Source organism: Eupeodes corollae, chromosome 3 (assembly GCF_945859685.1).
Source record: "Eupeodes corollae chromosome 3, idEupCoro1.1, whole genome shotgun sequence".
NCBI classification, from domain to species: Eukaryota; Metazoa; Arthropoda; class Insecta; order Diptera; family Syrphidae; genus Eupeodes; species Eupeodes corollae.
In genome coordinates this window covers 74,927,364-74,942,311 of record NC_079149.1, presented here as the reverse complement: position 1 = coordinate 74,942,311, position 14,948 = coordinate 74,927,364, and the positions used below count along the sequence as shown (strand labels likewise).

At 30.2% G+C, this 14,948-nt stretch overlaps 1 protein-coding gene across 7 annotated transcripts in view; it reads right to left on the bottom strand.

Annotated features, from left to right (window-relative positions):
- LOC129948838 (phospholipid-transporting ATPase IA) overlaps window positions 1-14,948 on the bottom strand; it is a 132,449-nt gene that overhangs the window by 33,726 nt on the left and 83,775 nt on the right. The gene's annotated exons all lie outside the window — the stretch shown is intronic.

Here is a 14,948-nt window from a genome sequence, read left to right as displayed (position 1 = left end):
AATAATCAGTGAAAAACGAAACGAAATTAATAAAAAAAAAGAAGAATAACTCTCAAAATAAAACGAAAACTACAAAAACGAAATCATCATACAAGTGAAAGTGCCATTTAAGATCATCATTTCGAGAGAACTCTAAAGGAAAACAAGGAAAAACCAGCCATAAAACAGGGAAGCAGGACACCAAGGAAAACAACAATGAAAATGTTAATGTAAGTTATTTAAGTATACAAAATGCTAAAATAAATATTATTAAAGTGAACAAAAATAATGTCAGAACAAGAAAAAAGAGATTTAACTAAGGAAGAAATAGAGCAGGAAAATAAAATTAAAATTGCACTAAACGAGAAACAATTAAATAAAAATCAAAAGTATTTTATATATATTCGAGCTGCAAAGAGGTTATCAAGGAGAAAGAGGTGAGCTTCCGGTGTTTTAAAGCCAACCCAACTGAGGAAAACCGGAAAAAGTTTAAGCAAGCCAGGAAGGCCTGCAACGCCTATATTCGAAGGACCAAATTCTTACATGACCAAAAATTACGGCGAAAAATACTGCAATGTCCCAAAGGCAGTAAGAATTTTTGGTCATTTGTAAAAAACATGAGGAATTCTTCCTCTTCCTCGGTTCCTACGCTTGTTGTCAATGACACTCCTTTAGTTAGCTCTATTGATAAAGCCAACTTATTTGCAAGGCAGTTCGCCGAAAATTCCACCTTACCAGATAGTGTCATGACTCCCCCAGTTCTTGAACGCGTAAATGATTCTATGGGACCAATCTTTTTTCGTACTCGAACTGTGGCGAGAGTTCTTAAAGATCTCAACACTCATAAATCCGCTGGCCCAGATGGTATCCCCGCTATTATTCTGCAGAGGTGTTCTTCCACGCTGGCAAAACCACTGCGTAAGCTTTTCCATCTATCCTATTCTTCTGGGCTCGTTCCGAGTAGTTGGAAAACTGCATTTGTTCAGCCAATTCCAAAAAAAGGCGAATCTTCTTCTCCCACAAATTACCGACCGATAGCACTAACGTCCCTTCTTTCTAAGGTCATGGAAACGCTGATTAATTATCAGCTTAAGAAATATCTTGAGGAACGGAAGCTTCTTAATGACCGGCAATACGGCTTTCGTAGCAATAGGTCCACTGGTGATCTCATGGTTCATCTCACCGAACAGTGGAACAGATCTTTACATCGTTTTGGAGAAAGTAAGATTATTGCACTTGATATTTCAAAGGCATTTGATAAAGTTTGGCATCTTGCTCTCTTATCGAAAATGCGTGCTTTCGGTATCGACGAATCTCTTCTTCGTTGGATTAGAAATTTTCTCTCGAACCGTTCAATACAAGTTGTTTTGGACGGATTCAAGTCTGAAACTCATAAAATAAACGCTGGTGTGCCCCAGGGCTCCGTTTTGTCTCCGACCCTCTTCCTCATTTTTATAAATGATCTCCTGTCTGCTACTTCTAATCCAATACATTGTTTCGCTGACGATAGCACTCTTAGCTTTTCATATTCGTTTCCAGACTCACAACCCTCCTCTTCGGATGTGGAACTGCAACGGCAAAATATGATTAGCTCTTTAAATTCCGACTTACACAGCATTGTACAATGGGGAATAAAAAATCGTGTGGAATTTAATGCTTCGAAAACGCAATGCTGTCTTGCATCGTTAAAGCGAGATAAACCGTCTTTGCCACTATCTATGAGTGGCACTTGCATCAACGAAACAGAAAATCTTGACATCCTCGGAATGTGCATCAGCAACCACCTATTGTGGAGCGATCACATACGCGATGTTGCCAAAAATGCCGCAAGATGTCTAGGTTTTTTGAGACGTTGCAAGAAATTTTTTTCTCCGTCTGATCTGGCTACAATCTACAAAACCTATATACGTCCGAAACTTGAATATAACTCTCATTTCTGGGCTGGTGCTCCAGTAACTTATTTAAGCCTCTTGGACAGTATTCAAAAAAGAGCTTTTAAAATGATTGGTGACATTAATATCATAAACTCGTTTACATCACTCGAACATCGACGCAAGGTTTCTTGCCTCACCCTTTTTTACCGTTATTTTAACGGACTATGCTCTAGTGAAATAGCCAGTTGCATTCCTCCCCTTAAACAATTTAACCGTAATACCCGCGCTTCTAGGAATGCCCATCAGTTTACCCTTGAGCCCAACTTCGGACGTACTATGAAGTACAGAGATTCTTTTTTTAGTCGTACTACGCGAATGTGGAACGCCTTGCCACGCTCTATCTTTCCCTGTCATTGCAATGTTCAGAAATTTAAAACCAATGTACACCGACACCTCCTATCCAACCCTTCCCTCTTTTCCTAATGCTCACACTGTGTCTTTGGCATATTAAAGGTATAAAAAACCCTTTTAGTGTTTGCTAATTATAAAAAAAAAAAAAAAATTTGGTCAATAAGGCCATCAAAATTAAACAAGTCATATTAGAGGCAAAAAACGAAGCACACAACGCCTTGTTCAATAAACATAAAGAATAAAATTCAAAAATATATATATAAACAAAAAAAGAGGAAACCTTCAAATAAATTTTAAAAAAACGATAATTAATACAATTTATAAAAATGGCAAGGTCAGAATCTGAATTTGAATTTAGCGAGGAATTACTAGGCAGGGAATTTACATGTATAACCAAAGAAAGTGGAACTATAGTATCCTTCACTTTAACACAGATTTTAGAAAATAATAAAATAAGTCAAAATGAAATCGAAGAAGAATACATGGTATTCTACAAAAATAACACTTATAGAAGACAGTTATTCTTTCACATAATAGAAGATCAGGGGAATTTAAATAAAGAAAAAACATCACCCTTAGTGCAAGATGCAATTGAAAAAATAAGAGATATGAAATTAAAGAAACAGGAGCTATTCCTAAAAGAAAGAATAGGAAAGAAACATTATTAGAAGATGAGGAAAAAGAAAGATTAAATAACCGACTAGAAAATAATAATAAGTATGCAAGAAGTTATTACTTGACTAACGAGGAAAATTATTTGACTAACCCAAATAATTTTCCGATAAATAAACGAGTAGAAACAGATAATGGGAATTATTTGAATAATTCAAATAATTTCTCGATCAACCCTTTCTCAACAAATGATATTAGTTTAAGTGATCTTATAAAAATTATTCCTAATTTTAACAGTGAAGCTACGAAAGCTCACAATTTTATACAAAATTGCGAAAATGCAATGAAGTTAGCATCTCCGTCACAAAGAGTGTTACTTCTTGCATTAATAAAAGTAAAATATCTGGAAACGCTGAAATTCTTTTAATGAATTAAAGAATAAACACTTGGGAAGAATTAAAATATGAACTGAATAGAGTTTTCAGAGAAACTCATTCTAGTTTGCAGCTTCATTTAGAAATGACGAAACTTCGTCAAAATTTTAACGAGAGCGTAATTCAATTTACACAGAGGTGTGAAACTCTAACGAGAAGAAGGATTCAAGCCCTCTTTAATGAAAAATCAGAAGACCCAACTTATGACGGTCAAATGTTGGGCATTGAAAGGGATATGCTTAACGCATTCATTGCAGGTTTACAAAGAGAACTTGGAACTTTTGTAAATACACAGCGTCCAAAACCCCTCTCCGAAGCAAGTCAATTAGCTATGGAGGAAGAAATTAGATTGAGGTATTATAATGTTAAATCCAAAGAATTTAACACTAAAGAGTATACAGATAGGCATCTAATTAAAATTAACCATACTTCGGTTAAATGTTATACCTGTGGTCGATTGGGCCATATGTCCAGAGAGTGCTTTAGAAACAAGAATTTTAATAAAAATAGCAACAAATCGTACCAAAATAATAGGGATTTTAATAACAGTTATCAAAATTCAAAACAAAAAAAAAGACTTATAGTAAGGGAAATCCGTTTCAAAATAAAGAAACAAGTAGAAATCAAAATTTTCGAAAACCCGAATAGTTAATGAGGCAACTATTTCAGCGGTTATGTCAGGAAGTCCTCATATAGTAATGATGTATAAAAATAAACCATATAATATGTTAATCGATACTGGAGCAGCAGTATCCCTGTTAAAACAGAATTGTATTTTCGAAAATGATTTACGTTCTGATATAAGTTTAACTTTAAAAGGAATAGGTAAAAGTAGTAGAATTTACTAGAGGTATTTTAAATGAGTTTAGTTTTCACATAATTCCCATAGATGTGATTAATTACTATGATGGAATCATAGGTAGTGACTTCTTACAATATTTTAAATACATAATTAATTGTAAAGAACAAACGCTCACTAATGAAAATGAGTGTATAAAATTATTATATAAAGACGAAAACAATATGAGAGAATACTCAAACTGCATAGACCAACAGATTATAGGATGTAACTCCTTAAGCGCGTCTATAACGTCACTGAATTCTGATAGTATCAAAGATAATAGTGAAGCATTAGTTATTTCAAACACCAAAGGCCAACAGATTGAAGAAAATAATACTTCAAGTGTACCTAAAATGTCAATGTCTTATACTAAATGTGTGTTTTATAACGAGGAAAACGAAACGGAAAAATTTAAAAAAAATTGGAGTCAAGTAAGAATTGAACACTTAAAAGAAAAAAAACAAATAGATTCTTTAAAAGATATAATAAAAGAATACGAAGATATTTTTAGTTTAGAAGGTGAAAGGTCTATCTGAAACTAATGCTATAAAACATAGTATTCGTACTATTAATAATATACCTATTGATGCAAAAACGTACAGATATCCTAAAGTACATGAAGCAGAGGTTGATAAACAAATCATAAAACTTCTAGATGAAAATATTATAAGACATAGTATTTCACCTTGGTCAAGTCCATTATGGATGGTTCCAAAAAAGTTGGATGCCAGTAAAATTCCAAAATGGAGGATGGTGATAGACTTTCGTAAGTTGAACGAAATCACTGTCTCAGACAATTACCCTATTCCCAACATACAAGACATTTTAGATAAGCTAGGAAATGCGAAATTCTTTACAACCTTAGATTTGAAGTCTGGGTTTCATCAAATTCCACTTGATGATGATAGTATTGAGAAAACTGCATTTTCTACACCTTATGGACATTTTGAATTTCTTCGGATGCCATTCGGTCTTAAGAATGCTCCAGCTTGTTTTCAATATATGGATGATATTGTTGTCTTTGGAGAAACAATAGAACAGCATTCTGAAAGACTTAGAGCAATATTTGACAGACTCAAGAAAAGTAATTTGAAGATTCAAATTGATAAAACTGAATTTTTTAAACAGGAAGTAGATTACCTGGGGTATAATATAACGAGTAACGGAGTTGCACCGAATTTAAAAAAAGTTGAAGCAATAAATAATTTACAAAGTCCAAAAAATGCTAAAGGTATCAAATCATTTATGGGTATGATAGGTTACTATAGAAAATTCATTAAGGGATTTAGCATAATAGCTTCATTTTGGAAATGGGACAACGAACAGCAAATCGCGTTTGATAAATTAAAATGTGAATTGAAAAATTTCACAATGCTACAATATCCAGATTTTGAAAAACCTTTTATCGTAACTACAGATGCCAGCAATAACGGCATAGGGGCAGTATTATCTCAAGAAAAAGAAAATAAAGACTTACCAATTCATTTTATTAGCAGAAATCTAATTCAAGCAGAAAGTAGATATAGTACAACAATTCAACATTTCAGGCCTTATTTATATGGGCAGAAGTTTAAAATAAAAACTGACCATCGTCCTTTGACATGGTTATTCAACGTTAAAGATCCAGGAAGTCGGCTAATTAGATGGAGGTTAAAATTGGAAGAATATGATTATTCAATACAATACAAGAAAGGTGTTGATAATGTTGTTGCCGACGAATTAAGTAGAAATGTATATATAATTCAAGACGAACAAAGTACGTACCCAGTAATGACTAGGGAAGACGAAAAAACTTAAGAGTTAATTGAAGAAATCTTTGGTAATGATTCCGCAGATGAAGAAAATGAAGATGTTTTAAGACAGATATATGAAGAAGAATATGGGTTAAAAGAACCATGCACGAGTAAAGTGGTTAAGGAAAAACTGAATAAGAACTTATTACGTGAAAGGGAAATATCTGATAACCAAGAAGAAGAAGTAGAAGTAAATGTCAATTGACATAATAATAATCAAGTAATTGAAAGAAACGAAAACGAAGAGAATTTAGAAAATATACAAATTATAAATGATTTAGAAGTTAGAAAACAAATTATAAGAGAAAATCATGAAAGTTTTTTGGGAGGTCATGGAGGACAAAAGGTAACAATAGCAAAAATAAGAGATAGATTCAATTGGGAAGGATTAAATAAAGATGTAATTGATTACATAACTAAATGTGTACAATGCCAAAAACAGAAAATTAATAGGCATCCCGGGAAAAACCCCATGAAAATAACGTCTACTGCTAATTACGCATTAGAAAAAGTAGACATGGATCTTACTGGTCCATATAAAGAAGGGAACAAAACTTTATTCAGTCACTGATAAAGCTTCGGTTCCCATCGATCACCGAAATCAAGCATCAGTGAGCGTGGTTAGTAGAAAGATGGGTGTTCTTTCTTTCTGTTGTTCTTTCTCTTCTGTCCTTCTGTCTTGTATTAATGACTTGTGTTGTTATCACCTTACATAGTCTAGTTGCTCAAGGTGCTGTGTTCTCTACTCTGTACATTTATGTGCAGAGTAGTGTGAAATGTAAATGTAAATGTAACTTTATTCAGCTTAACAATTCAAGACGATCTAAGCAAATATATAAAATTTATCCCAATAGAGGATAAAAGAAGTGAAACTGTAGCCAGAGCGTTTATAGATCATTGGATATTGTATTTCGGAATTCCAAAAATAATTCTAACTGACAACAGAGGAGAATTCATTAATTAAGTAATGAATGATCTGTGTAAAATGTTTAAAATAAAGCACTTGAGAACGAGTAGTGCTTACCCTCAAAGCAATGGATCTGCTGAAAGAGCACATGCCAGACTAGGAGAATATTTAAGAACAATGATAAAAGATAGAACTAAACCAGAATATGCAAAATTATTTCAATACGCTTCATTTTGTTATAATACTTCAAAGCATAGTAGTACAGGTTTTACACCTTACGAAATTGTATTTGGTAGGAAAGCAAATCCACCTAGTGATTTCGGAACTCTTAAATATAAAACAAATACAGATTACACTCAAGAACTTCAATTAAAATTATGTAGAATCCAAAAACAAGTAAAAGAAACACAGCTTCAAAATAAATTAAAATCAAAACAAAGGTACGACCAAGATTTAGGTAGGAAAATTAAAGATTTTGAAGTTAAGGATTTAATTTTAGTAGAGAATGACAAAAGGGATAAGTTTGGAGAAAAATTCTCTGGACCCTTTAAAATACTTAAAATTATAGGAGACTCTGTAGTCATAGAAAGAAATAACCAATTTATTAAATATAATAAAGGAAAAATTAAACATTATAAAAACTGACAAGTTTTATTTACAGATTGTTAATAATCAGTAATGCCGTTATGGGTAATATATTTGAGAATTTCCAGTCGAATGGAATATATTACAATAATATTGGAGAATTAAGACAACAAACAGGCAAAATTTCTATTATTACCAATATTGATCTGAACCAAATAACCGATCAAATTGACGTATTAACTAATTTTGCAACTAATGTTAAAGATGACTGTTTAATAGAAATTCCTGAATGTGTTGAATTTATTAAACAAACTAAAATACAAATCTTAGCTTTAAGGAAAGACTTAAGAATTATTTATCATTTATTAGGAGTTGATAGAAGATATAGAAGAGGTCTCTTAAATATAGTTGGATCAGGCTTTGGAACATTAGATAGTAAGGATGCTGAACATTATGAAGAAGCAATAAGAATAACTAAAGAGAATAGTGAATATGTCCATAAAAGTCAACAAGAGGAAATACAAATTTTGGATGGGTTAAATAAACAAAATTTGATCATAAAAGAAGCATATTTCGAATTAGGAAATCTTACCAATAGTTTAACGATTACATTAGAAAAAATGTCAAATACAGTAAATAAGGACAGGAAACGGTTTGTTTTAAGAGAATATTTTATTGAATACAAGATAAAAATTTACTTTCTTATAAATCATATTGAGTTTACTATAAATCAAATAACGGAAGCAATCCTTTTTCTACAAAGTAATGTAATACATCCGATTATTATTGAACCAAAATATTGTATTGAGTTATTGAAAGTTAGTGACAAAGAAAATTTAATGCTTTTTACCCCAAGTCTAGAATCTTATAGTTATATTATGAAAGAAATAAATCCAATAGCTTATATAAAAGAAGAAAGATTAGTAGTTATTTTGTCAATTCCTTTAATTGAAAATTCAAAATCAGAGGTTTATGAAATGATAAACTTGCCATATAGAACGAAAGGAATTTTATATGTAATTGAACAAAAACATAAATTCTTTATAATTAAAGACAACAAAGAAGAATACTTTTTAAGTACCTAACTTTCCAAAGAAAATTGATAAATATTTTATATTTAATCAATTAGAATTTAAAAATAGTGTTACGAATGAAGATTGTGAACTTGTTATTTTCATGAATCGAAGAAACAATAATTGTAAACTCAAACAAGTACTTAATCATATAGAAATTTTCTAAAAAATTACACAGAACAAATACTTATTTGCCTTAAGCGAAGAAACTAAATTTAAATGTAACTGCTCTAAAAAGGAAAATAATGAAGAAGGTTTCATTAATAATATTGGAATTTTAAAATTGAAACAAAATTGTATATTCGAGACAATAGAAACGAGAATCAAATCTCCTGAAAAAGAAGTTTTTATAGAAAATAAAGATATTTATCGTCCTGCACCTGAGGACTGTTGTTTTAATATAAGATTATATGATTTGGATGTTGAAGATATAACGTTGTCTAAAATAAAACTTAAAAATTTAAACGAATTACAAGATTTAACCATTGAAATTAAGAATCAGCAAAATTATGTCACAAGGAAATTAAAATCTATACCTCCTCATGTACAAGTTACCGTCTTAGGAATGAGCGGAATAATAATAATTGTAACAATAATTTACTGTTTTCTAAAATGTATTAAGGGAAGTGGCATCACCATCTTCCGCAATTGTTTTAATAAAAAGAATAAACAACCTGTAATTGAAAGAGAAAAAATTGTACATTACTATGATAATAGAAAAAATAAAACTGTAATAAGAAGACCAAATTCGAATGTATTTAAAGTAAATGATTTTAAAGTTGAAGAAAATTAATTTGTTTAAAAAAGAAAAAAAAAATAATTTTCATTTTAAGAGGGGAGGTGTTATGCATAAGCATGATAATAAATTCGATATTTTATTAGTCTGCACATTCTTCGTTTTGAATGTTTATTTTTCATCCTAGAGTTCTTTGTTCAAATCATTATTTATTGTAACATAATACTCTTCAAGTGTTGTTTCAAGTTTGTTTATATTTCAAGTGGTGACCGAAACGTCTCATCATTAAATTCATAGTAATCAAAGACAGAATGTTTATGCATACCACATCACTTTTCTTTATCTCGTTTAAGCATCCAATATGAATCTCATATTTGATGCATTTGTTTATCCATATGTATGTATGCAAGTATAAGAGCAAATCTGTGGTTGATATTTCCACATTCAATTTTTGTAAGTTAGTCCTAAGTAAAACTCAGAACAATAAAGATACCTCTTTATATTTTATTAAAATCAAACATGACTAAACTTTTATTTCCACGGCATAACATATAAACCTCTTCTTCAGATATAAATAAAAATAAAAAAAAGGTGCAAATATATTACATATTTCAATATACATTACCATTGTAATTCATGTTTTAGGGAATTAATACCGATTTCCTTTTTTCATTATAAAATTTCCAAAAAGATTTAGAATCATCTTTGATCCTTGATTCAATGGACCATAAATAAATTTGTATATAAAAACTTTTTTAAATAGTTGTATTCCCTGAGCAGGCGACAATAATTGCCTCGAAGATTTGAATTGATCTTGCTTCTTTTTTTAGCCTTAAGTTAAGCATTTTTTAAACGATGTAAGCCTTTAGAAAACCATACCAGCTTTTTTGATACCCGTCTTACAGCTTTCTTAGGTATAAACTTATCAAACAAATCTTGAACTAAATTTATAAAACCAGAGAAACATGAAGACAATGCAGATCGATCCAAAAATTAATACCAATCTATATTTTGAATATAATTATTAATGCAAATGTAATCGGCCCTGTTGAAATCATATTTTAAACCTACAATATATAAAGGATCAGATAAAGATCTAAAAACTGATAAGGTAAATTCTATACTTAACGCTTTATGGTGAATACTGTTATTTAACAACGGATTATCATCTTCAATAACCAAAATATCAAATTCATTTTGAATATAAACCAAATCTAAAATTGTTTCTATTTCATTTTCAACATTGTTAATATTACAAAGATTAAAATCTCCTACAACAACAGCAAAAGAATTATGATCAAAATTGGAAACAACATTTTTAATATTATTCACGTGTGCATTATAAATATTTAATTCAGACTTAGTAGGAATATATGAAAAAAATACAAATATTTGTATCTTATTTAAACTTCTATCATGAGATCTAATTGATAATTCAAAACTAACACATATTTGTTCGATCATACCCGAGCAGTTTGACAATTTAACTTCCTCGCAATTCAGACTAGAATTAACCGCCACCAGCACGCCACCTCCTCTATTCAATCCAGTACATGTTGCACTGCGGTCCTTCCTGAACACAATAAATTTAGAATCAAATAGTTCTGTTGAAAGTGAACTTTCATAAAGCCATGTTTCGAGTTATGGAGATTCTTGAATTTCATTTGTTGGTCGACATGTTTTAATTATTGAATATACCTATTTTGATTTAATATTTTTTAACTTCCCATAGGAAGTTCTTGTAATGGGTGCGATTTGTCATATTGAAAATTTTGACATTTCTCGACGTTTCAAGGTCCCTAGAGTCGAAATAAAAGATTTTTAGAAAGATATATGTGCGTGCATGTGTACGTACGTTTGTACGTCCATACGTTCGCGATAATTTTTTCGTCGTCCATAGCTCAAGAACCAGAAGAGATATATATCAAATAAATTTTGTTATACAGATAACAAGGCAGAAAGATGCAGAAAGGGCTCTCAAGAAAATTGCGTGGGTGGTTTTTTTACCATAGCAGTTTGAAAAAAAGATGAAAATTTTGGTTAACCCTAAATATCTTACGAACCAAAAACGCTAGAGACTTGAATTAAATTGTTTATAATATATTGTAACTTGATATCAAAGAAGTATATTAAAAAAAATGCATTTAACGGTTTTTTTTATAAATCGAAAAAAAATTTGTCACCTCCAAAATTTTACGACTAAAATATGATTTCATCTCCAAAACAATTTTTTGCGACGAAGAATAATGTTTTGACAGTATTTTTTATAAAAAATTAAAATCTAAGAAAAACATTACTCAAAGTTGATAAAAATTGAATATCGATTTAAATATCTTTTCAAAAACTTGAAATTTAGGCTTTAAACTTATTTTATCTTGTTTTTTTTACAAAAAATAAAAACCTAAAAAAAAAAATTAATAAAAGTTGGTAAAAATTGATTTTCGACTTAAATATCTTTTCAAAACTTTAAAATATTGGCTTTAATTTACTTTTATCTTTCAAAAAATATTGTTTTGTCAACATTCAGTAAAATTTTGAAAAAAAAAATCGAATCGACAGTTTTTTTTTACAAAAAAATTAAAACCGAAAAATAAATAACAAAAGTTGGTAAAAAATGATTTCGACTCAAATATCTTTTCAAAAATTTGAGATAATAGCTTCTTACTAATGTTTACTTATAAGAAGTATTGTTTTCAACATTAGGACAAATTTTGAGAAAAATCGAATTGACAGTTTTTTACAAAAAATAAAAACCTAAAAAAAATGTATAAAAGTTGGTAAAAATTGATTTTCGACTCAAATATCTTTTCAAAAATTGTAGATATTGGGTTCAAGCTAATTTTATCTTATAAGAAATATTGTTTTAGACATTCGATAAAATTTTTAAAAAAATCGAATTAACAGTTTTTTTTTACACAAAATAACACTCTAAAAAAAAACAATACTAAAACTTGGTAAAAATTTACTTTCTACTCAAATAGCTTTTCAAAAATTAAAAATATTGTATTCAAACTTATTTTATTTCACAGAAAATATTGTTTTCGATATTCAGTAGTTTTTATATAAAAATCCAACAGTACGTTTTTTCATAAAAAATAAAATCTACAAAAAATAATACGCAAATTTGGTAAAAATTGATACGAGTACATATAGACAAACTTTTAAGCAAGACAAATCGACAGACGGGATGGGAAGTTATCAGTGTGGGTCGCATCAAAAGCCTCTTTTTTGAGAATTTTTTTCGTGGCAAGTGGTTATTGGAACGTACATACAAATGTATTACACAATATTCAATCAAATAACGATCCCACCATGCAAAGTGACAGCGAAATTCCATCAAGTAGGTAGGTGTATTACATACGCGTTGAAAAAAAAGAAAACACATACCTACATAGCTACATTCCTTTTTTTATTTAACTTCTGCCTTTTCCTTTATCTAAGGAAAGCAGCTGACCATGAACAAAATCAAAAAAAAAATGCAGTACCCAGGAGTGACAGTGCGAAAAAAATTCAAGAAAACAAAATATATGACAGCGAATTCACGATACCTACAATACCTATTTACCCTTTTTTATACCTACACTACAATGTGCAACCACAAAACTTGCCGAAAGTTGAACCAAAAATCAAATTCTGCTTATACGATTGACTAAGTAACACCCAAATCACGATTCCATGACCTTACATCATACCACATACTAGAAATAAAAAAAAATGTCTAAGAAAAGTTTTTTTTTTTATATTTTCTGTTATTGCATGCCGCAAGGCTACAAAACAAACAATAAAAACTAAATGAGCAATGAGACCAACAAAAAAAAAAAAAAAAAAAAAAATCTGAGGCAGAATGGGCGTGCGAAATTCGTTTGCAAAGAATCCTCTTCCTAAGCGCTGATTTGCAGTGGCATTCTCGGGAACTGGAAACTTCATTGTGTGCGTTTACACAGAAGTTTGTTGTTAAAAATGGAAAATAGATATACCTCTTTTATAAAAATTAAATTAAATAAATAGTAGACGCAAGAACTTTTTAATTTTTTAAATAGAATAAACAAATGCCAAAAAATATGTTGGAATTATATAAGCTCCCAATCCCTCACAATTGCACCCACCACAAATGTTATTATATTGAAATGCATTTTTAATGATGTTGCGTCAAATATTTTTTTTTTCAAAGTCGCAAGTATGAGTAATATATGTATGTTTTTTTTGTAAGTTAAAATTTAAAAAAAAAATCAGTTGACCCCATAAATTCGCAAAAAATATTGGAAAAAATTAAATTTTGCATTTTTTTAAATAAAAAAGTAACTATAACTATTTAAAAAAAAAATAAAAAAGCAAACATCTGCACATATCTTTAGAATTTGAAAATACGTTGAATTGACTTAGCTGGCTGTTATACTTTGGAAGTTTTATCAAATATTGCACCTATGCCACAATACAAATTTGCCCCATTTTTATAGTTTTCTACAATTTTTCTTGGAATAAATAAATAAATTAAAAAAAAAATCGGTGCTTTTTATAAAAATTTATTGTTTTTTGAAAAAATAATATAAACAAATATATTTAATTTAGTTTATTTGTTAATTAACAAACATTTTTTTTAAATTTTGTATTCCATTGGTATAAATATTTAGCCCAATATAAAACCCGTTTATTTCGTTTAAATATTTAATGTGAACGCTACAAAGCTAAGCGCAAAGCACCAATTAATTTTTTTACATGAGACATGCCCTTAAACTAGGTGCGATGTTAAGCATACCGGCAATAAATGAAGTAAGAGACTCCACTGATGTGTTTTTGTAAAGGTAAGACAAATGTAACCATTTGCACTTGAGACGTGAAAGTGTTGTTTCCAATTATGTTTTTACGAATAGATCCACCTTTATGAAAGTCCCGTGCTAACGGCGGGGTAAGGGGACACGTATTCATATTCTCTTCATCTTCATTGATTTTAGAAGAGTGGATGGTTTTCTCTTCTGAATTATTGCGAACACTAATCGATGGTGATAATATTGAAGTGCTGAATGAATTTGGTATCAGAAATTTCCAAATTACAAGAACCACACAGATTTGTTGACATTTTACTTATTTATAAAAACACAAAAACAAATAAACAATCAATAAAATAAAAGAACACGTCCGTTCGCTGCACTTGTTATTACTATTGTCATTGTTTGGCTATTTTGGATTTGGGTTGTGGCTTGCGCTGAGGAAGTGGTGTTTAAAGAGGGTTTGAGTGCTTCGGACGATGATATGTTTGCGGGTGTTGGTTTCGCTTGAGTTGATTTATTTAAAACTGTTGCATATTTTTGGTTAGAAGATGATTCGGGGTTTAAATCCTTGTAAATTTGTTTAGCTTCAATCAATTTACACTTCCTAGTTGTTTTGATTTTAAGAATTTCTATGGCCCAGCAGTTGACATTTTTGGCAACGCATGGGATTGGGGAAATATTCTACAACATTGTTGTACCATCCAATATTTACAGTACTGTGTGGCCGGAATAGGTCGAAAGTGAAAAGAATTAGACCAGTTGGAGTTTGGTTGCCATCAATGTTTTTTTTTTTTTAATTTGTAAACTTCCGTAACTCCTCGTGTTTTCATTTCTTTAACAATGTCTTCGTCTGGCATATTTATAAGATAAGGCGCGTAGACAGTACCCTTGGAGGCATTAAGATTTGTATGAACAGATACATTTATTGGACAGA